At 42.1% G+C, this 22766-nt stretch overlaps 1 long non-coding RNA gene across 1 annotated transcript; it reads right to left on the bottom strand.

Moving 5' to 3' along the window:
• Nucleotides 1–1664: 1664 nt before the first annotated feature.
• LOC122898921 lies at nucleotides 1665–8059 on the bottom strand. The gene is made up of 3 exons (XR_006383072.1): nucleotides 7947–8059; nucleotides 2235–2396; nucleotides 1665–1861 (listed from the first exon to the last, which is right to left on the bottom strand). It is a non-coding gene; the product is annotated as an uncharacterized LOC122898921 (long non-coding RNA).
• Nucleotides 8060–22766: the final 14707 nt, after the last annotated feature.

Genomic DNA, 22766 nt, shown 5'->3' with positions numbered 1-22766 from the left:
CCCTACGTAAGGGCTCACAAATGAAGTTCTGGGGTATAAAGCATCTTCTTTTTGAATTTAAAATTTGGGGTTTTTTTTCTTTTTTTTTTTGCCTTTCCTATCCCAAACCTGCCTTTCCAATAAGATTAGTCTTCTAAATCAAGCCCTTTCTTCCCCAGTCCATGCTGATGGGAAGACATTTAAGACCTCAGCCATTGGACAGAGGGTCTCCCATCAGACAACCATGAGTGCTGAGGCTGTGATGATGTCTCCTAAGGGAGAAAAGAGTGGTCCTTCTGCTGCCTCCGAGGGTGGAGAGCACCTGGGCAGACAGGCTGGAGGCCTGAAAGTTCCTTGGCAGTGGGGTCTCAACATTATGCCCATACAGCATCCATCCCACTCTCACTGATCGTCCATACTCGGTGTGGGAAATTCACTCCATCCTCTGCTGGAGATGAACTGTACTGTTCTTCTCATCTTTTTTGTTGCCCAGAGACTTCCACCCTTTGCTCCGTGTGAGCACCATCATTAATTGGAGAGACAAGAGGGAGAGAGCTGGCACTGACCAGCGGCAGAGCTGGAGGAAGGGCTGGCCTGGGCAGGTGCCAGGGATGAGCCAAGCAAAATCTTTCTTTTATCCTGGTGCTTCCCCTCCCAGGAGCCCTCGGTCTCCATTACTAAATCCTCCGCAAACTGCAGTGAGGGCAAAAAGCAAGCCTGTGCCTTTCATAATGGATTTGGGCATAAATGAGGATTGTTCCTAGGTAACTCACCCTGCCCTACTTTCTCCCACCAGCTTTCTAACAAAGTCAACCAGAGAGCAAACAGAGTTGGGTTTTCAAAGCCTGAGATTTAAAACAGAAAAATCCTCTTTTTCACAGCGCCTGTACTTACAAATATGTATTCTGTATTTATACAGCATATTAAAACCCAAAACCTACAGTAATGCAACATTAAAGTCAAGAAATGCAAAAGTGAAGTGTTTATGGCATTGTTAGCTTGCCCACATTGTGCATTCTGCATAATGAACCTCACCTTGAAATTCAAGCCATATACCATGCGGCAGAGTTCACCCCACCAGGCAAACCTTAAACCTTTTGCATTTTGTGAATTTCATTACCTCAAATTGCAATATTAATAACTGAAATGTGCAGCCAAGAAAATGCTAATTTTCTGCTTTTCCTTTCATTTATTTTTCTTTCATCTATTTTACCCTCTAATTAAAAAAGTGGGGAAGGTAAAGAAATAAGGAGAAAGGTGGAGGGGGGAAAACCAATGAGCAGAAAACTTACCACACAAATTCACAGTATTAGACAATTTTATGGGAGGAGAAACTGAGGCCCAGAGGGGGATGCCCATGATTACTCAGTTTAGTGGGGCTCTCACAGTAAGTTTCCCACTGTAAACTCTCTTTGGTGGCATTTCCCAGCCCATTTTTTGATGAGGCCCAAAACCAAATGGGAAATGGATCCCCTAGCAAATAAAGGAAAGGCAAAAGCCAAAATTTCTGTAAGCAGTCAGAGCTACTTTTCTTCTATTTACACTATCTGGTTTATCTTCACTTAGCATAACTCCTTTCTCAAGGGGGGTACAGAATGACTTTAAATTACTGGCATTTAAAGAAGATTCTCATTTCAAATAAGAGAAAGAATACATTCTCTCTTTGATTATTTAATTCCCAAGGAGAACACACTTAAGTAGGCAGCATGGACAGCATCCCAGGGGCCACACACATTATAATCGGCACCATTCCTTTCAACCCAATGAGCTGGCATCCTTGCAGGAACGGTTGCTCCCCATTTCACGGAGTCTGAGATGGAAAGCCTGTTGACATCCCTGGCTTCCTCTCCATCAGTCTGTTGTCTGGGCAGGTTGGCATCATCTGGAAATGAGAAAGGGTCAGTGTGACCTCAAGTCCAACTTCTCAATGAATCTGCAACTAAAGTTGCTTTGGCACCTGGGGTGCTTACGGAATCAGCAAAAATGGTATGGATAGGTTTTTATTCCAAGAAACTTGAACATAGACCATGCCTTTGTCTGTTTCTTGGCTAGAATATATCCAAAGACGATGCCAACTGGGCAAATGTTAGCTCTGTTATAAGAAAGAGGAGAGAGAGGAAAGCAAATGCACACTTACAACCCCAGGAAGAGATGCACCTAGATGTCAAGCAACAACATCTAGGACTTTCTTGAAAAACACTGAGGGTTTCCCTTCAAGGGGAATGTTGCAATGGAGACCTCACTGTTTCACACACCTTGTGGATATGGGGATCAGATTTCTGTTTTGTGAAATTAGAATTGCAGTGATGTATTCTGTGCTGGAAGGCTGGAGATTCTTCTGCCTGGGACCTCCCTCTGCAGAGACGTTTATGAGGAGCGTAGCAACTTCAAGGCAGTGTTCCAGCTCCTATCTCTGCCTGCAAGGCAATAAGAACCAAATGCTATAACTGAGGGGTGAGGGGCAGGAGAGGTGTGTTCACAAGAGGGTTTTGCTGAGTTAGAGGACTCCTTTACAAATGGCCCAGAAATGCAATGAGTACAGTGGAAACATTTAATGAGGGAAGAGGTGGGGAAAGAAGAAACACCTAAGAGTGGCAGATCAAAGTTAGAAACTGATGCCCAGTGGACGGGAGATAGGAGGAAAAGGGGTTTTTCTTTCTCCATCAATCCTGCCCAGAAGTGGCCTACCTTTTGTCAGTCAGTTTATTGAATCCAAAAGATGCTTACCCTGGCCAGCAACAGCCTGCTCTCCCTTCTCCCACCTCTCTCCTCAAGTCCCTGCTGCTCTCCTCCTAACAGATGGTAGCACACACGAGCATTTTTTTCCCTTGCTTCTGATGCTAAGCATGATTTACAGGCTTGAGTTATTATTTATCATTATTCATTTTCTGTCAGCAGTGCATTGAAGGTTAATAGAAATGCCAGCATGCTCACTGATTTACTTAGTAAAATATTTGTTCCAAGGTTTAGGTCATATGATTGGTGTCTGAGTGAGTTTCAGGTTTATGCATTATGAAAAGCAAGATGACTTGACCTTCAGCCACCAACACTAGCACCATATATTACTTTAGTGAGTGACCTTCAGAGACCTAAGATGCAGTAGATGTATTCAACACATGTTAGCCTCCTCCATATTGCTGGCACTGTATACATACCAGCCGAGTCTACGCAATGTAAGCTGAGCCCCTGAGCCCATCTCATGAATGGGAGGCAGAGGAGATGTAAACTCAGGCTAAACCAGATCCTTTCTTAAGATAATAAACCGGCATTGCAGTCCAGCTGTGCTGAGGCTGTGTGTACACATGGGGACTAATCGCTTCATACGGCCTCCTGGGCTCCGTGCAGCTTGTCAGAGAGGAGGCAGACAAAAGGACAATTCTGAAGGAAGCTGGTCTTGGATAAGTAATTATTCAGGGTCCCAAGGGGGACAGTGGGCTTGCTGGCATCATGGTGTTATGGTTGCCGGCTGGAGGTTAGCGAGGAGGGAGGTAGCAAAGAAGGGTCATGAGCCTTCGTTTCTCGATCTCAGGGCCAGGTTGGCAGAAGAGATCTAAATAGCATTACGGTGATACAGAAGTAAATAGTGCATCGAAAGCGAGCATCGTTTCTAAAGGGCCAGTTCTAACCATACTGTAACGTTAACTGTAACGTAGTATAGGATAGTGGGTTCAAGGCATGGCCTCGGATTCAGCATTCAGGGGTCTCGGTCCTAGTCCTGATGGGCAAGTTGGCTTAACCTCTTTAAGACTCAACTTTCATATTTTTAATAAGTGTAACTCCCTCTTGAGACTGTTGAGAGGGTCAACTGAGAAAATTTAAGGAATGTGCCTAGCATAGGGACTGGTGATCTCTCTGAGTGCTTGCCATCACTTCAAGTTCTGTGACTAGATGGAAAAGGTATTGCTGAGAACAGCCGGCAAACCTTCATGTTTGAGAAGAGACTTGGTGTGAGAGTTAAAAGAGGAAAACAAATAATGTAGGTTGGTGGAGAAAATGGGGATCCTGAAGGAACAGAAAGCCTGCTGGCTGCCAGAAACACATCACAAGCCTAGAGCTAGACATGAAAGTCAGGATGGCTGAGAGCCTAACTTGCTTTCTATTTCCAAACTGTGCTTCTCCCCTAAACTTCTTCAAAGAGAAGTCCCTTTGGACTATCAATGTCTCTTTATTGATAGTACACTAAATATCATTTACTTTCAAATCTACAGACGTCTCTTTAGATTTGCCTCAGACATGGTTTTAAGATCCAATGATCAGCTGATGTTCTCCAAGGAGCCTCCCCATTTACTTCTCTAATTTGTCCTTTGCTACCCATCTTACAAGTTAACACATGATATGTGTAAGTTCATTCACTTGGATTTAAGTGAACAGGCTTATTCCAACTTTTCATGTCAACAGGTGGGGGCAGGTCTTTTGTCCTTTAGAATAGTGCCTTTGGCATTCTGCACAGGTAGTTTTAATAACCCGAAGCCCCATTCACTTCTGAAAGTGGCATGAACCCTCTTTTGCACATGTAATATTAAGGAAATAACCCTTACTAGAGAAGGATCAGGGAGGATAGCTTAATATCCAGTGGGAATCCCATAACAAGGAACTAAACACAAGGCAGCTTTCTTTAGAGAAAGCAAATATTGGAAATAGATCCAGAGGTTTTCCATGCATCGGCCTAAAGTATAGACAATATTGAGTTTGAAGTAGGAAAAATTATCTGTCACTAAGAACACTGCAGTGAATTAGATCAAATCCATAAAGAATGGAACATTGTCTTTATATAAAGTTTTCTGGGGAAGGGGAACAAAAACGGAGATCCTGTATCCAAGGCACTCACTCTGTCCAGTAGCCAAACTCCTCAGAGTCAAGGCCATGATACTGGGACTCTGCTCTTCATATCAATCGTTTATAATAGAATAACAGAGTCTTAGCACTAGGCAAGATCTGAGAGGTCATTGAATCCGATATTTCCCCTTTGCCACTGAGAATTCTGAAACCTGGAGTTGTTGACCTGGGATTGATAGGATCAGGGGTAGGCCTGGAACAGAGATCATCCTGGCTCCTGGTGGTTCTCTTAGCCCTTCTCCACATTTGCTTCTGTTCCAAAGAACTCTTTTCTGAAATTGGCCATGGTGAGAAGCTGATGATTGGATTCCAGCTGCCCAGACGCGGGCCCATTCTCAGGAGAGCCACCTTTCCTTGTCTTGAACAAAGGTGGGAATGCCAAGAAAGCCATGGTGTGTCAGAAATGTTGATGGCTAAATATTGCGATGTAATAACAAAGGCAACCTTCAGAGGACTAGGGAAACAAAGCAATTTAAATCTCATTTAAATAATTTTCCCTTCTTCCCCCTATCTTCACCCTCGACTATTCAATGAGCCCATCTGAATTCTGAGGGCATGTTCATCCTCCCACAATGGGGCTGAGTGCTGGAAATGTCCTTTCATTTAATTTCCAGTACTAGCTAAATTATCTATTGCCACGATCTGTGATTGATTTAACTTTTATTGCTCTTGGCTGCGACAATCTATAAGGACCCAGCTGATTTCCCCTTTTTGGGTTTTAGGCTTTATTGCTGTCATTTTAATGACAGATATTAAACATAGGGAATTCTCATCTGTATTTCCTCCAATAGGCTGAGCTGTATGTTGTATTTGAATGTGAAATGATATCAAGAACCAGTTCTTCCAAAGTCTCCTTCTCCTACTTGCTCCAAGCAATCACTCCAGAAATCTGTGACTATTCTGAAAAAGATCACGTATGTCTTCAGGCTAAATTCATTACCATGATACCAAGTATATAGTAAATATCTATGAAATATCTGAAATATAAATTAACGAGTGAAAACTGCATTAACCCTTGGCATGTGGACTTTTCCATGAATCTACCATTAATCCTCATTTACAAATGCTAAGTGAACATCTATTATATGCAAGGAAATTATGTTACACATAATTCAAAGAAGTATATAATCTTACTTTCCATGAACTTGCAACTTATGGATAAAAACCAAGTGTACACATTTAAAAAATCAGTAGTATAAAGGATAGTGATAAATGAGGTTGCAGATTTCCTAAGGGTATAAAAGAATGAGACATTGTCTTGAGTTGAGCAAAGAAAGAGAAATGAAGTAGGAAAGATGATCGAAGTTACAGAGAAAAGGGAGCTATTTGATATTATATTAGGTTGTTTTCAGCTACAAGAGACAGAGACTCAGTTCAAGTCCATTTATTGGCTCACATAATTGGCTTCCAGCACTGCTGGGTTAAGGGCCCCTCTGATGTCATGAGAAATCTAGAACGTCTGTCCCCTACGAGACCAGAAGAAAGAGTTCTGTTCTACCCTATGTGTTCCCTCCTTTTCATATCATTTCCAGTTAAAAGCTTCTTTGCTCTTCAAACCTGGACATAATTTGTTCTATATAAGAAATAGAAAATTTCCAAATTTAAATTTTCAAATGTTCTCTTAATTCTTGAAAATAAGTCATCAAGTCAGGCTGAAATTCATAAGCAGCAGCATAGTCAAGTCAAGTAATAAATTGGCAAGTAAACTGTTTGAAAGCCCAGATTTCAACTCTGCATTCTGTTTATCACTGATAGGCTCAAAATGGGGTTGTCTCTCCTCTTCACCATGACAGGTTCATGAGATGCATTATACAATGATATCCTACCTCCTGTTCCTGGTTGCTGCTTCTAATATCTTAATTTGCTAAAAAATTCAAGTATCAACTATAGGTTGTCCATTCAGAGAGATGGCATTGTAGAAGCTGACTCTATTAGAAGAGAAATTATTTATGCTTGATTATTATGAGATTATTTATGGATAGTGATGGTAAAGAGGGAGAAGTTACTATTTAAAACAACAACAGTCGGGGTGCCTGGGTGGCTCAGCGTGTTAAAGCTTCTGCTTTGGGCTCAGGTCATGATCCCAGGGTCTTAGGATCGAATCCCACATCAGGCTCTCTGCTCAGCAGGGAGCCTGCTTCCCTTCCTCTCTCTCTGCCTGCCTCTCTGCCTACTTGTGATCTCTGTCTGTCAAATAAATAAATATAATCTTAAAAATAAAAAATAAAAGAACAACAGTAGCCCCATAGATTTGGATTTTTGCTTACTTGGGAAACACAGAAAATATGTGTAGGTAGGAGTCAATGTTTATATTTAACATAATTATATATATAAGTAATATATTATAGGTGATACAAAAAAAACCTTTTCAAAATGCTTTTGTTGATATTCTTCTTTTTGAAGACTTGAATGATCACAATGAAGACATACTTATTAAATCTACAGATGGCACAAAGTTTTGACGAAAAAATCTATATTCAAAGAGAGCTCTACAATGCTTTTTCCATTTGTCCTCAAAATCCAAAATACATACCACATACAGTGTGAAAACAGGTTTCAAAACAACAAAAAGGAAACAGAACATTAAGTTCTCCCTTTTTCTCCCCTTTCTATCCCTCCAAAAAAGGAGTTTTAATCAGCTACCAGAAGCCAGAACTTATAGTAAGGCCAACAGGGAGAGACACTTGAATTGCTTCTGGTAAGAATAGAGGTTACTGACTTAAATTAGATGTTAGAGAATTAAAAATAACTTAAAATTTTAGAGGGTGTGTTTATTTTCATATGGAAAAGTTGGGTTTCCTCATCCCAAAAGAAGATCTTTGAAAATGGGAAATTTCAAAGTGTTCTAGCTAACTCAAAATCTTTCATTCACTCAAAAAATATTTGTTGAATGGTTTCTATATTCTGTTCACTGGGGAACATACCAAAATGTACCCACCCTTACTGTCTGGGAAGTTAAGGAGAGACAGACCTGCAAAATGAGGAAAATGAGAGATACTGGCTGGGATTGAGGTGAGAGTCATCTCTGGAGACTTCCTGAATTACACAGAAAATAAAACAAATTGAAAAGTTTAGTAAATGTCCAATACTTGACAGTGTATCAGATCCCAGGGCTGGAGTTTCATACTTACCTCTTCGCATCTTCAGCAGCACCACAATCAACATCTCCAACAAACCCATTTCCCAATCTTCTAAGCAGAGAGAACCTGAAGTTGGCAGTGGTGTTGAAACTCTGTCTAACTCCCTGGAAGGGCCCTGGGAGGAAGAAGAGCCAACAGAGGATCCAGATGTCTCAAATGAATCCAAAATTCAGTCATAGGACCTAGTACTGGTATCCAAATCAAGTAATAAGTGAACAAATAGTCATAGATTATTGGGCTCCAGATGCTTTGTGCTTGTTCTATAGTGTTTTCAAAAGAGGTTTTAAAGTCAGAAAATGGGTTGGAATTCTAGCTCACATCTTTTTTTAGCTATGACTTTAATAAGAGTGTAAAACATAGTATCTTCTACAACTATTATTATTATTACTACTATTCTACAATTCTAACTTCTGTAACTGCTATCATGATTACCCTGTTGGATGTTATATAATTCACCATAAAACCTTACAAAGTGTGTATTATTAAACGCAGCATACCAAGAAAAACAAACAAGGAAGAAAAAAGAAAAGACAAAGCAGAACTAAGATCTATCAGCTTGTTCCAAGTTTTATAGCAAAGAGGTAATGGGACTAGAATTTGAATCCAAGTTTGTTTGACTCCAAAACCTTTGTGCTTATCCAATAACCCTTCATACCTATAGGGTGGATAAGAATTTAGCTCCCTGAGAGCCAAGGAAAAGAAAGAATGTGGAATGGTTGCTTAAGATCCTAAACTATATATATAAAAAAAAATCTTAGCAAAGCAAGAGGGACCACAGGGAGCATGACTCTGGAACCATTTCAGATACCATCTAAAAAGACTAACCCTGTCCCAAAGGCTGCTCATATGTCATATACCATTGTTGGCTTAATCACAAATTTTGCCTTGACCTTCCCTGTGCAAGTCAACTTTTGCTCAGTACAGATGACCATTGGACCATCCTCCCCATTCTGCGGTGGAGATGCATATTTCCAGTGAAGCCAAATTGTCCAAGATGGTTATCATTTAAAATATGGGGTCCTCCTCATTTATAAGTCACTGAAATATTCTGGAAATTCTGATTTTTATGTGTCCAAACAGTCCCAGGCTGACTCTTACAAGTAGTTGAAATAAATTGATTAGGGTTATTTTTAATTTGGAAAAAACAGGTGACAGAGCAGAACCCATCTCCAGTTCAGCTCACTAGCACTTGTTGCTGCTGACCTTGCAGAAGGGACGCATTGCTGCCAGAGCCAAAACAAGGAACTCAGAGCCCAACATCTTGAAGAGGGAAATAGCCACATCCAGAATGATTCTCGGAGTACCACAAATATTACCAACAAGGAAGTACATTATATTTATATTTCACTTGACATCAGATTCTCACAAACTCCTTGTGAGAAAGGCCTGGTGTCTTATAGATGACAAAGGGAATACACAAAAGAAGAGGCGGCGATTTAATATCTAGTGGGTCTTTTACCTGAGCGGGCTCATTTACTCCTCCCACAGCATTAGTAGGTGAAGGTAAGTTATTTTCTCTCATTTATAAGTGAAGGTATTCAGGCTCAAATAATTGAAGTAGTCTGCCCAGGGGTCAGCACATAGTCACCTGGAACAAGGCTTCCAGGTCTTTCCACAGGTCCACACTGCCTTACTCTCCCAGCCCCCAAGGTGCTATGACCCCATTCCCAACAGCCCACCTTAAGAGAAGTAAAATTTGTATAGCCCATGAGGGCCTCCATATTTAGGAGTATGTTTTAAACCTGGACTATATTGTGAAGTTCCCATCCAAAAGGCCAGTGTGAAGTCTCAGCCTGAATTAAGTCCACGCCTCTATCTGCAGAGTCAGTGAGGGAGCAAATGTGAGAACTAATTCACACCACTTTACCCAATACAAACATCTCTTCAAGTCTTAGATCAGGAGAGTACCCAGGCTTCCTTACTTAATCACAGCTGTCTCTCCCATGTGGAGACAATTTGGGCTTGAGCGTCCTCTCCTGTGGAGAAATCAACTCAAACACTGTTGCCAGTTTCGGGCAAATGAACTTTTGTAATCATAAGGAGTTTTACCATTTTATCAAATGCTTCCTACGTTTTTATCTGTCATTTTCTCAAACTCTTCCTGTATGCTCAATGCTTTAAATGTATGCATTTATTTTATCCTTATAACACCCCTATTGGCTAGTCTTTTTTCATTTTAGAGAAGGGAAAACAACAGATCTGAGTTACCTGAAATCAGGCTTCAAACCCAGGTGTTTCTGATTCTTCAGCCTCGCTCTTGAAGCAGAGACTCCCTTACTGAGGTTTCGGCAGCAGCTCAGGTATTACTGACCCTATCTTTAGGCACTCGCCCCCTTTCTATTTGGGATAGAAGGTGAGGGACATCAACAACCTCATCCCTTGAAGGGGTGGTTTGGGTTTATCCGACTGGAATTTGAGGTCACCTACCTTTCTACTGCCTATCACTTGCCCAAAAAAAGCAGGAAATACACCTGGTGTTAGTGCCAGGTACCAGGTGAAGAGGATAATAGAGAGAGTCTACCAGTGTCGGCCCAGAGCGGAAGGAGAGAGGTGCTTCCGGCATGGTGTTATTGATCATGCTCCGCAGCCCTCTCCACCATTCAAAACAGGGATATGGTGTTCTGCACGTCCAAGGGGCAGGAGCAGGAGTGCAGAACAGGAGCCTCATAACCTCAGCCGGATCCTTTTCCAAGTGGTTTGCAGAACCCATTCGGGACCAACTGCAAAGCACCAGGTACCCAGTCAAACTCCCCCAAATGCAAAGACCCTTTGTTCTCTTGAAAACTTGTCTTTGTTGGTGAGGTTGCTATTGTTGTGGTCTTGGGAGGGAGGAAAATGCCGACATCTCCAGTTTTTAATATGGTAAATGTCAGTGTTTATGCCTGCGCGGGCTGGCCTAATTATCCTGTGTCCTCTAAAATCTTCCACTGTAATTACCACTCACCGCAGTGACACCTACTGCTAAAGGGAGAGCCATAAGCTGCAGGAAGCTCAAAGCCAGAGCACACTCAGCAAACTGCAAGCAACACCGGCAGCTGTTTCTGGTTTCGAAGCGGTGGGAGCTTCCTGAGCCATTTTCCCTGGTCCCTCCGGAGTAAATGCCACCATGGTTGAAAAGTTGGAAATGTTTGTCAGGCCGGGTACAAAGCTGTGAATGAATACTACAGTAATTTGCTTCCCTACAATCTTCTCCTTTCTCTAAACCAGCCATGGAAGCAACTGATGGGGCTAGAGCAAAAGAGGGGAAAAGAAAAGACTATTAGCACCAGTGGTATCTGGTATGTCGTTGCTATTATGTGTATAATAGCCTTTGTGTTATCTACATATGTACTGTAATGCATAGAGAAAGAGCTACAGAGTTGAGACAGCTCAAGAGAATAGCTTTTAAGCAAAACGCTATGCTAAAGAGACTGATTGTCCTTCTAAAAAAAAATGCCCATTAGCACACATGGGCAGTATTGAATAGCGTTTCCAGTGTAGAGGAAATAGTTTGGCCTGGCTTCTACGCTTGCACCCGTACAGAAAGAGAGGGGGGAGAAGAAGGAGAAGAAAAAAAGAAGGAAAGGGGGGGAAATCAATAAATTCAGTGTAAGCAAAGTCACAGCAACCTTTAAAATAATAAGACAAATCCATTTATTTCACAAATGTCTTCATTTCCAAATGCCATTGTTTGGGGCACTCCGCTGTCATTGTCCGTGACATTTTCGAACACTTGGCTCTTAATCATTTAGGTGTAGCCGGAGTTCTCCAGCCACAGCCAAGTTAAAGGATTATACATTCACCCCACTGCTTTCACAGCCTTGTGCTGTGGGGTGAAGGAGGGAGGCCGGCAGTGGGGGAAGAGACAAGGCTTAAATATGGACAGAAAAGCTCAGCTGTATTGCTATATACAATGAAAAGTAATTACAGAGAAAAATGAAAGCTGTTTCTTGCTGTTAGCAGGAAGAATAAGAGAATTCTGTACCTTTTTAAAGCTCTGAGTCCATTTTGATGTAATTGGTTCTGGAATTATTTATGACATTAATTGCTGCGCTATCGACTGCCTGTCAGTGGCTCTGGCAGTTAGTCCATCTTTCTTAGCAGAGACAGCCTGCTCAGCCCAAACTAGACTGACAAGCTAATTATACCCATCTTCCCCTTCAATGACAAATGCTGCTCATCGGAAACCTTTCTAGAAATAAGCTCTCATTCTTTTCCCTTTTTCCTGAGCCAGACATAACGGATATCTCAAGGTGCAGATCGCAGCTAAAACTCAGCTCACAGGGCTATTAGCTCTGAACATCTCACTTGAGCCAAAAAACCTAAGCATCTTATGTTATCAAACTGTATGTCATTCCCTGATGCTAGTTTTCAGGGATGAGCAGGGGCCCGGCCTGTCAGTCAAAGCCAGGCAGCAAGAGCCAGGCTGACTGAATTAGCCCAGCTCTTCTTAACCGTCAACCGCATCCAACTCAGGTGATGATATGGCTGCTGGGGAAATGCCTTCTGTGCTTTGTATAGCTGCTGTGGGGGTCGTTTTGGGATGCTCAGGGCAAGGGCCCATTTTAGGAAGACAAGGTCCATAGTTTCCCTGGCTACCTCTTATCCAAAATCACTTTGTGATTTAATTGTGTAAATTATTCTTGCCTTCAAGGTTTATTTTGCATGCAGATTTAGTAGGACACGTTGGAGGCAGGACACCCACTCCGTGGAGCTTTGCTTTGAAGAGTAGGTACCCCTGTATGTGGCCTACTTAGAGAAGGCCCAAGAAGAGAAATGAAGGGGCCTTCTTGCTTTAGGAACATGCAGGCTAGTTGGGAAGACAAGGCACACACATAGACCAGCATAAAGAGCCTTTTCTCAAAGCATTCAGTAAACACAGGAAGTCCTATATTTATGAGAAGGCTGGACAGCGTTAACAAAGAGAAGCAACTCTCCTTTGGAAATACCACCTGGTTTATTTTCTGCCACAGGTATTTTTGCTCTATTTTGTGCTGGCCAAAATAAATCTGCAAAATTAATTCTCTTTTTAAAAGCTAAAGTGTTGCAGAAAAGAAAGGCCCCTTTGTGTACTGTTATTCAGTTGGGAGGAAAGTCAAGGTGGCTAGAATTGGGCCTTAGGCAAGACACACACTCTCTGCAACATGAATTGAATAACCCCAGTCTGTCTCCCAGTCAAGCCTTGAAAGGGATAAATCTAGAAAAATTATAAAAACACTGAATGAACAAGAATGCTGTTTGATTGTTGCAAAAGGACTGTGATAAGAACAGGATGAACCATGGGTTTTGGAACAGGAAAGTCGCTGGAGACAGCTTGCTTTGAGAAAGATCTTAGAAGGCCTTTGAGATTGTGGGATCCCTAGGACAGTATTAGGTGCACTGCAATCTTTCACTAAATTTTGATATTGTCTTTCTTCACAGCCGAAAAGACCATTTATGGAAGCCAAGTCTAGAAGCCATGAGCTGCAGGGGAATTGTATTAGATTAGCTGAGCTAAACTGCACATTTCCTAGAATTCCCTTCCCTGCATGGTTCTAAGTTGATGCCACATGAGATATTTTGTATGAGATTTAGAAGGGGACAGTAGAGGTGTGACCATATTCTTTTATTCTCCAGAGGTCAGTGGAGGCAGTCATACATTGCCACTTATCTGCCAGCTTATCTGATTGGCCTGGAACAGGGTCACAGCTCCTCCAGCTGCTGGATCATCCGCTTCAGCTTTTCCAGCACCTGGAAGAGGTGCTGGCAGGCACCAGCCTAGGTGAAAGGTCTAATGGTGAACCAAATAGATATTGATTCTTACCTTTGTGGGGCTTTCAATCTACGGGAGAGTCAGACATTACACAAAACACAACCCCCCAAAATGAGTAATTTTTTTAAATTAACATATAATGTATTATTTGTTTCGGGGGTACAGGTCTGTGATTCATCAGTCTTAGACAATTCACAACACTCACCATATTATGTGCCCTCCCCAATGCCCATGCCCCAGCCTCCCCATCCCTCCCACCCCCTGAATCTCAAAAACTGAGTACTATGAGAGAAAATAATTGAGTGCCCTCAGAGAAAATTTGGGAAGAGATCTAATTTAGATTGGATAATCAGAGAGAGGTTCTCTGATGAAGTGCCACTGAGAATGAATCCTGAAGGATAAGAAGGAGCCAGCAGGACAAAAAGGTGGGCAGAGTACAGCCCATACACAGGGGAAGAACAGGGCTCAGGGAATGGATCTTGGAAGAGGTAGGACTTAAATTGGGTCTTAAAGAATAGGTGAGTTTTCTTTTTTCTTCTTTTCAGATTTTTTTTTTTTTTTCAGAGAGAGAAAGTGCAAGCATGAGCAGGGGGTGGGGCAGAGGGAAAAATAGATACCCCACTGAGCAGGGAGCCTCACACGTGGGACTCCATCCCAGACCCTGGGATCATGACCTGAGCTGAAGGCCGATCTCTAACCAACTGAGCCACCAAGTTGCCCCCAGAATAGGTGAGTTTTTAATAGACACAGAGAAATAATTCCTATTGTGGGCCTTTCTGCATCTTAATTGACCTTGGGAAAATCATTTTCATTGCTAGGCCTTAATTTCCTCTTCCATGAAATATTGGGTTCAATTGGGTGATCCCTATGGAAGAATTATGATAATATAATTGAATATGCCCAAGAAGATGAACACTTAAGAATCAAAAGCCACTTGCCATTAACCATGGCCAAACACAAATATCCCACAGAAGCTGGAGAAAAAGGGCAGGTTCCTCATGTTGCTATAGTCACTGCCCATTAATTGAACGGACCAAGAGCTTCCCTTAGTGAAGATTTACTCAGATGTGAATAGATGATGGAGTGCAAATTAGGCCTGCCTAGGAGAAGTCTCATGGATGTCTTGGCTTCTTAAGAAGGAATTTGTGCTTCTTATTTTCAGTGAATTATTTCAGTGGGTCAGAGAAAAGGAGTTTCCCATTTAGGAAGTCCTTCTCCACTAGAAGGAAAGGGACAATTGCAGGTCTAATCTGTGGACACATCATACATATTTTTTTCTCTTGGTAAATTCCTTGGAAACATCCACATAAATTTAACATGATGGTCTAAAAATTGGAACCTTTAAAAATCTCACTCTGTGCTTATAAATTGTGGGACACTGAAGGTAGGTTTCTTAAGGTCATTCCCTCCCTCTCCCCCCCCCCCCAGCCCACTAATTGTATAGATCTGCTGAAATAGGTGGATCAGGAGAAAGGTTTCATGTAAGTCCTCTCCCATCGACCTCACCATCCCCAGGCAGCTACGGGTTCATTTCTGTGTGTGTCCTTCAATATTGCCAGAAAAGGAGGAAATTAGGACTTCTCTGAAGACCTTCATCTAAACCAGTGAATCCCATGAAGACAGAAGAATCTCCTGGGTCCCCAACTCAGGGTCCAGAGTGGGACCTCAGGAACTGTCAGTTGAATGGACAAATTAACTTCAAGCCAAGATCTGCTTTGATCTTATCTAGCTCGTGTGGAAACTGAAGAACGGCAAGGAGATTGGAGAAACATTTAGAGAAAGAGCAGCATCCTGACACTTGGCAAGAAAAATAGACTCTTGGTCAAGCTGTAGAGGGGAGTTCCCTCCTGGGGCCCTTACCAAGGTGACCTTGACCCAGGTGACTGTTCTCTAATCTGAGCTCTGCAGGTAAAAATTTCTTTCCTAGTTCAAAAAATATCCTTAAAAAAAATAGTGAACTTGGCAGTCTTTCAAATTCTGTAGCTTAGACTTTCAAATAAACATTTTACAACATGACATAGGATGGTTTAAGCTTAGTCCTGATAAAGAGAGAAATCATCTCGCAATTACAATGCTAATAGCAATAGTATCTTAAAGTTAGTAAACAGATCATAAACTCCAAAGCCCTTTTACATACACTTCCCCATTCAGAATGGCACAACTACAACTTTATCTCCCATATGGGCAGGGACCGGGTATTTCTTGTTTGTTACTGTATTCTCCTCACTTGGGTAAATAGTTATTAAGAGATCTTTGTTGAATAAATAATCAGATGCTGGCTTAGAAATGCCATATCATTTTCCCAATGTCAAATAGTTAAAAAATAGCAGAGCAGTTTCATTTCAGTACTGGTAGTTAAAAATGGTTTCCAAATGTGCTCATAACTCAGCCTCTTGCCACACCCACAATGGCAGGTAGACTCCCCCTTGAGTTTCACTGATACAGGTAGTGTTCAAGCTGAAGAAAGGAAAAAGGTTTAGATCATAAAGGAAAATGTGGAAAAACAACAACAGCCATCCAATGTAGATTGTTTTATAGAAATTAGCTCACAAATCCCAAAGAAGATCAACCTTTATTATAACTTTTCATTATATTATGGTTTATCATGTCGTATGGATTTGTATTTTAAGGTCAATGTATTATTTTTTAAAGCTCACGAAAATGCCCGAGTAATATTTCTCTTTCCTTTGATTTTTCTGTAAAAATATACTTTGACCAAAATTTAACAATCATGCAGCTGATATGCATATGCCTTTCATCTTTAAGAACAATATTGTTTAGTACTCTATTCATGGCTTCTAGAAATTATCCTTTGGGTGCTTCTAAAATACTTCTTGCAGAGGAAATCCTGTATGCAACAAATTACCAGTCTTTGGGATGGCAGGGTAAATGAAACATTTACATTCAGCCAAACCCAGAAAGTCTGTAGTATGTAACTCCAGGAAAAGTGCTATATTCGGTAGTACTTTTTCTTTTAATTTCTGGATTTAAGGCTGCATTTGGAAAGAAGAGAAAGATGGGCACCCCCCTTTTCTTTCTGGTCGATAAGCTCACATCAACTTGCCCAGAACTCACAGACATTATCTACACTCAGGACAGGTGGCGGAAAGGGTGGTTTGCTCCCTCCTCACCCTGTCCTTTTAGGTTTCCGACATTTTTAAGACACGTGTAGAATTTTTTTCAGGTGAATGCCACAAGAGATTTAATAGAAGATGTATTTGTTTTTGACTTCTAATTAATCAAGATAACATCTCTCTCAACCATTAGACAGTAAAATCAATACCTCAGGCAGCTGTACCACCAGTTAGACTTACACACCAATACCTATTATTGGCAAATCAGTGATGTATTTAACCATGTTGTACTTTATCATTTTATAATATGAGACCAACGTGACTATGTTGAGGGTGTAGAGAGCAAGATACTTTTGCCTCTGGACCTAGTAATGGGATTTCTTCTGCAGGCCCCAGCCCTGGCCCAATGCCTCCCTCACTCAAAGCGGGGGTCATGATTCATTTCCCAGACTCTGATTTGCATGAAACCATATATTCACCATGAAGGATATCAGAATTCCAGAATATGAGAAGCAGAAGTAGAGCAAAGATCCCGGATGAAAAGGCGGGACAACAGCCGTGAGAGATATGGGTATGTCGTGAGCTCCTTCCATCAACAGGCAGTGGTGGTCAGGGGTGGGAAGGATCCTGGCTATTTTGAGGCCCTGTTTTCTGGAAATAGCATGTGGAGGATGTCTTAGGTCTGTCTGAGGGAGTAATGAATCTCTGGGGATTCACTGTAGAATTTGCATAAGTGGCACCCACCCTATTCACTATAAATATTCTTTGAGGCAAAACCCACCAAGTCAAGGGCTCCATGGTAGGGGGAGGACTTTGCCTTTGAGGCAACTTATGGCCTCTTGCTGACCCAGAGCTAGAGCACTGAGTCCATGTTATGTTATTGGCTTGGTATCCAAGGCACTGTGGGACCGAGAAAGGCTGCATGGCAGGTGGCTCTCTCCTGGACCCTAAACACAGTCTTGACCAGTCACTCAAGTCCTGCATCACTACTGCTCTTTACTAGAGTGCTCTAAGTTTCAGTTATCCCAACTTTTCATCTAATTTGTAAGTATTCTGTGAGCAAGACTCTTGAAGGCATGACAGATTCTAGGTGACCTGAGACTTAAAGAAGATACTCTGACTCAGGGAAGAAAGAGCCCGGGAGGGGCTGAGTAAAGGTACCCGATGGGATACAGAGGTGCAGTAGAGCTAGTGCTAACCTCTAAGACAGGCACGCTCTTCTGACTGATCATTTTCTAGAAAACATTCTCTGTCCCCCTCAGGCTTCCCCCTCCATACCCTGGCTATACTTGGAACCCCCTCTCTACCACATGTCACAGTAAGAGATCTGTTTCCTTCCTCCTCCCTGAGTGCCTGTGAGCCCCAGGAGTCTTGTTCCTCTCCATTCCTCCAGGGCTAAGCACCGACTTGGTCCAAAGGGGACATTCTGTCAAGGGTAACTATTTTCCTGTGGAAATTCAGATGTAAGCACCACTGAACCATGAAGGTAGGACACCACAAGTCAGTCTGAGTGTGAAAATGTTAAGAAATACTGACTCAATCCCATTATCCAGGATACCTGATGAGGGGAGGAACACACTTCTAGAACACCTATATTATAGGCAAGATGGTAGGGAGAGTAATAACGACAACCATAACCATATCTATTGTAATTATGAAGATAAGTGCATGGCATTGTGTGGGTCTCTCTGAGGCTAGTTTTAATACCCTGTCATATTGAAGAGAAAGCTGACTCTGAGAGGTCAAATCTTACACCCAAGGTTATACAGCATTTGAACTTGAGCAGGTCTGAATGTAAAACCTGGGCTCCTTCCACAATGCTAAATTACCTCCCACTGAAAACTCTAAAGTGATTTTCTTCAGTTTTTCACTGAGACATTTCCCCTTTTTCCTCAACATTCAATTTCTTCCCCAGAGCTCGTGATGTTCTCAGCCTTGTGTTCCTCTCATTGGAAAGCTTGGAATGTCAACATATACAGAAAAGTAAATTTTTAGGAACATGATTTCACTGAGACATTTCCCCTTTTTCCTCAACATTCAATTTCTTCCCCAGAGCTCGTGATGTTCTCAGCCTTGTGTTCCTCTCATTGGAAAGCTTGGAATGTCAACATATACAGAAAAGTAAATTTTTAGGAACATGATTATGCTTCCAGAATCTATTCTTTTGGCACCAAGATAATGATTCAGTGGATCATAGGCAATGCCCTGGAGACTTACACACACAAACACTCTACAAGGGGTGAACTTTCATGCTGTGTGTGCTGGATATAAAGGATGAATTTCTGCTGACATGGTTTCTAATTGAAAGGCTTCAATTAGGTGCCCAGTAATGTGGGCCATGAACTCAATAAGAGATCCCTTCTTCATTCTTTGCTTTGTATTCAAACTTAGAGTAGCTAGGAGTTTATATCGTCCATGAGCTCAGTTAAATTTTTCATTAAAACATTTTTCTTTAACATATCCTTGGGTGGGAGGCTGAAGCTGTAATTTGTAGCATAAGTATGGATGAAATGATGCATAGTGTCTCTGGACTCAGACTTCAAGTCCCTTCCCTCTTAATGAGATTTTTACACTCCCGCCTCATATTGTCTTGCACTATATGGTCTGCTGTATTTGAATCGAAAGTCCTGGATCAGCCACAATATGCAGTCCAATGCACTGCTCACAGGTTTGTACAAATGAATCAGGGTTGTGATTAATTACCTGGTCTTAGCCTTGATGTTAAATCTTACCCTTAATGCATTGCCATGTGAACATGCATTATGGATTATGAAACCCTTCACCCACAAAGGAAGTTGTTTGGCTGACATTTAATTTTACCACTTGTCAGCACCATGATAGGAGAGAGGAGCCATCTTTTGACAGAAAGTGTTCTGAATTCTACTAGAGTGTGTTGGGCATGCACTAACCTCTGCAGGGCATCTCATGATTGTTCTTCCAGTCTCCATTCATGTTTCAAACTCTATTGCTTTAAGTCCCTCAGTATTAGTCAGCAAAATTGAAGGTGGCTGGTCTCATAAAACATAGGCTTGTCCAGTATGTCTTTGACTCACACTCTCTGTCTTGTGGTAGCCCATTCACTATCCTCTCTTCCTCTATAATTCTGGGGGCTTCAAGCGAGCTATAAACACAGGCTCCTCCTTCCTTGGTCTGGGGCACACTCAGACCCACTGCTCTGCTCCCATGTCAGACATGTCTACTTTCTTGCATCGATTCATTATTTTTGTATTCATTCAGGTATTCATTCATTTAATAAATATTGGTTGAATACCTACCATGTGCCAGGCACTCTGCTAGATGCTAGGGATAAAATGATGATTTTAATTGGCATGGTTCTTTTACTCGAATTTATTGGAGGAGATGGTAATACAGTATGCAATTATGCATCATCATAAACACTAGGAAGGAAAATAATAGCTTACAATAAAAAAATAAAAGATAACACAGGACCTACTTGAGATGGGCTGGTGGGAGTTGGCCTGTAAATTCCTTACTTCCTGACCACCCACCTCCTCTACACTTGTGTAACTGCCCTTAACTGAAAAGACTTTCCCCAACCAAAGAAACACACCCTTCCTGGAGCACTTGTATCCAATGACTGGTCCATAAGAGGACACTAAGTTCTGGCTACCTCGCCTCAGGCAGGATGGTTCTGAAGCTCCACAGCCCATTGTGGAATCTGCTGGGGCCACTGGAAAAGCTGCATGACATTCAACTTCTCTCTCAGAACAATCCTGCTCCCCTCACTCCTCACTCTCTTTCAGGACTTGTTCCAGAGGGCTGTTTCCAATAAACCTGCATGAAAATCTCAGTTTCCCAAGAATCTGATCTGTGGTGCAGCCCATCCCACAGGTGGCATTTATCTGAGGCTAGCAACAGGAAGAATGTGGAGACATCCCCCCAGGCAGAGGGAACAGCATGTACAAAGGCCAGGAAGGAGAAGCACTGGGAAATAATTATAGGTCAGTAGTTGTAGGGGCTGCTGTACTCTGGAAGTCCTCCCTTACACAGATATGTTCCAAGGCCCATTCATATGTCTTCTGATCTATTTCTCCACCCAAACTGTACTACAAGTTAGAACAGCTTCCTTCCTGCTTCTGAGGCCTTGACTATGGACTTCCTCCAGCCTGCACTGCCTTTCTCCTCTCTTATCAACAGCTATCTTCATTAACTTTATTTTTGAAAACTTTATTTCAAGCTTACTATTTTTTCCTCTCAACTTAGTGCTTAGTTATTAATGATTCTCCTTTTATTTGGGTTTTTAAAAAAATGTTCTGCTTGTGGAACCTTTATAGCCCTGATGAGACCAAAAGATGTTTCATAGAAAGAATGGTTCAGGAACTTCTATGGAATTCTCTGTGGCCCAGAGAGAGTGCTGAGGGAGAGATGAAACAGAGAACCATTGAAAGTTCTTAGAGAATTTATTTTATTTTATTTTATTTGACACAGAGAGAGAGACAGAGCAGGAACATGAGCAGGGGGAGTGGGAGAGGGAAAGCAGGCTTTCTGCTGAGCAAAGAGCCCAATGTGGGGCTCCATCCCAGGACCCTGGGATCATAATCTGAGCCAAAGTCAGATGCTTAACGGAGCCACCCAGGCACCTCCAGGTTCTTAGTTATGGACAGCAGGACCTAGTCTGGCTAGTTCAAGAAGGAAACTTCTTAGAGAATATTATATGATTCACAGAGTATCTGGGAGAGCCAGAGAACCAGGTTTGGAGGTTTTTCAGAGAAACATAGCCTCCTTTATCAGGGGCTATGTCAGTGGGGACATCACTGCCCCTTGGCCCAGGCTGTAGCTCATACCCAGCCCCGATGCTGAGTCAGGATATGCCACTAGTGTCTCAGTCACTGCTATCTCTGGGACATCTCTCCTTCCATCTCTTCAGAGTGGAGTCTGGCTGGCATCTGATTAAGTGAGTCCCTAGGTTCTGAATCAGAGTCTCACACAGAAACACCTGACCAGGGGAGCCAAGTCACATGCCTGCACTGCCAGAGAACTGGCAAACCAAGTTTCGGACATCTTCTGTAGGGTAGTGATTCATAGGTGGAAACATTGGAAGCTTTGGAAGGGTGTTCAAATGTGATGGACAGCCAAAAACACTGACTAGCGAGTACTACATTTGGATGGGAGGGAGAGTGGAGATAGAGCCTGAAAGGCTTCTATTACCAGTCTATGAAGTCAACCTATATCCAGGGGCCCTCATCCCCCACCGCCTTCACATTTCATCCCTGAGAAAGAACTTGTGATTTACTTCTGAAGCATCTCTTAAAACCATATGTCTCCCTTACCATCATCCTTATTCAGGGTTAGCAAACTTTGGTCTGCGGGCCAAATCAAACCTACCTCCTGCTTTTATAAATCGAGTTTTATTGGACCACAGACAGACCCATTTGTTAATAGGTTGTCTGTGGCTGTTTTGAGTGGAGTAGTTTTGCTAGAGACCATATGGTTGACAAAGCCTCAAAGATTTACCACCCCGTCCTTTACAGAAAAGTTTTGCTGACCCTTGTCCTTGTCTATGTCAGCACCACCTGTTACTGGAGTTCTGGAAGAACTTCCTAAAGAACCCTACATTTCTTATCAGTGAGTATGTCTGATAGCCAGGGTGCTCATTGCAAAACATAAATACAGTCATGTCAGTGTAAGATAAACTTATTCAATAAACTCTCATTATACTTAATATAAAGAGCAACATCCTCAAAACGACAGTAAGATCCTGCAAAATTTGACCTGAGTCTGCATGCCTGCTTGGCCAGAGGGACAATAATACTGAGTGAAAGACATCAGCAGACATGGTTAGAGTATGTGATGTTTCTTTGATGATCAAGGTAATATTCTGACAAAGCGTGAGAGTACTTGCCCCCAGGTACTGGATACAGGGAGAGGCTTCCACTCTTCCTAAGCCCCTCACAAAACAAACAAACAAAAAAACACCAGCTGCTGTGGATAATACTCCATGGAATGAGGATTCAACCAGCAGCAAGAATCCTGATTTTGTCATTC

The sequence above is a fragment of the Neovison vison genome, chromosome 2, assembly GCF_020171115.1.
Source record: "Neovison vison isolate M4711 chromosome 2, ASM_NN_V1, whole genome shotgun sequence".
Lineage (NCBI taxonomy): Eukaryota > Metazoa > Chordata > Mammalia > Carnivora > Mustelidae > Neogale > Neogale vison.
Note: the sequence above shows the minus strand (reverse complement) of the source record. Positions and strands in the feature narration are given on the sequence as shown.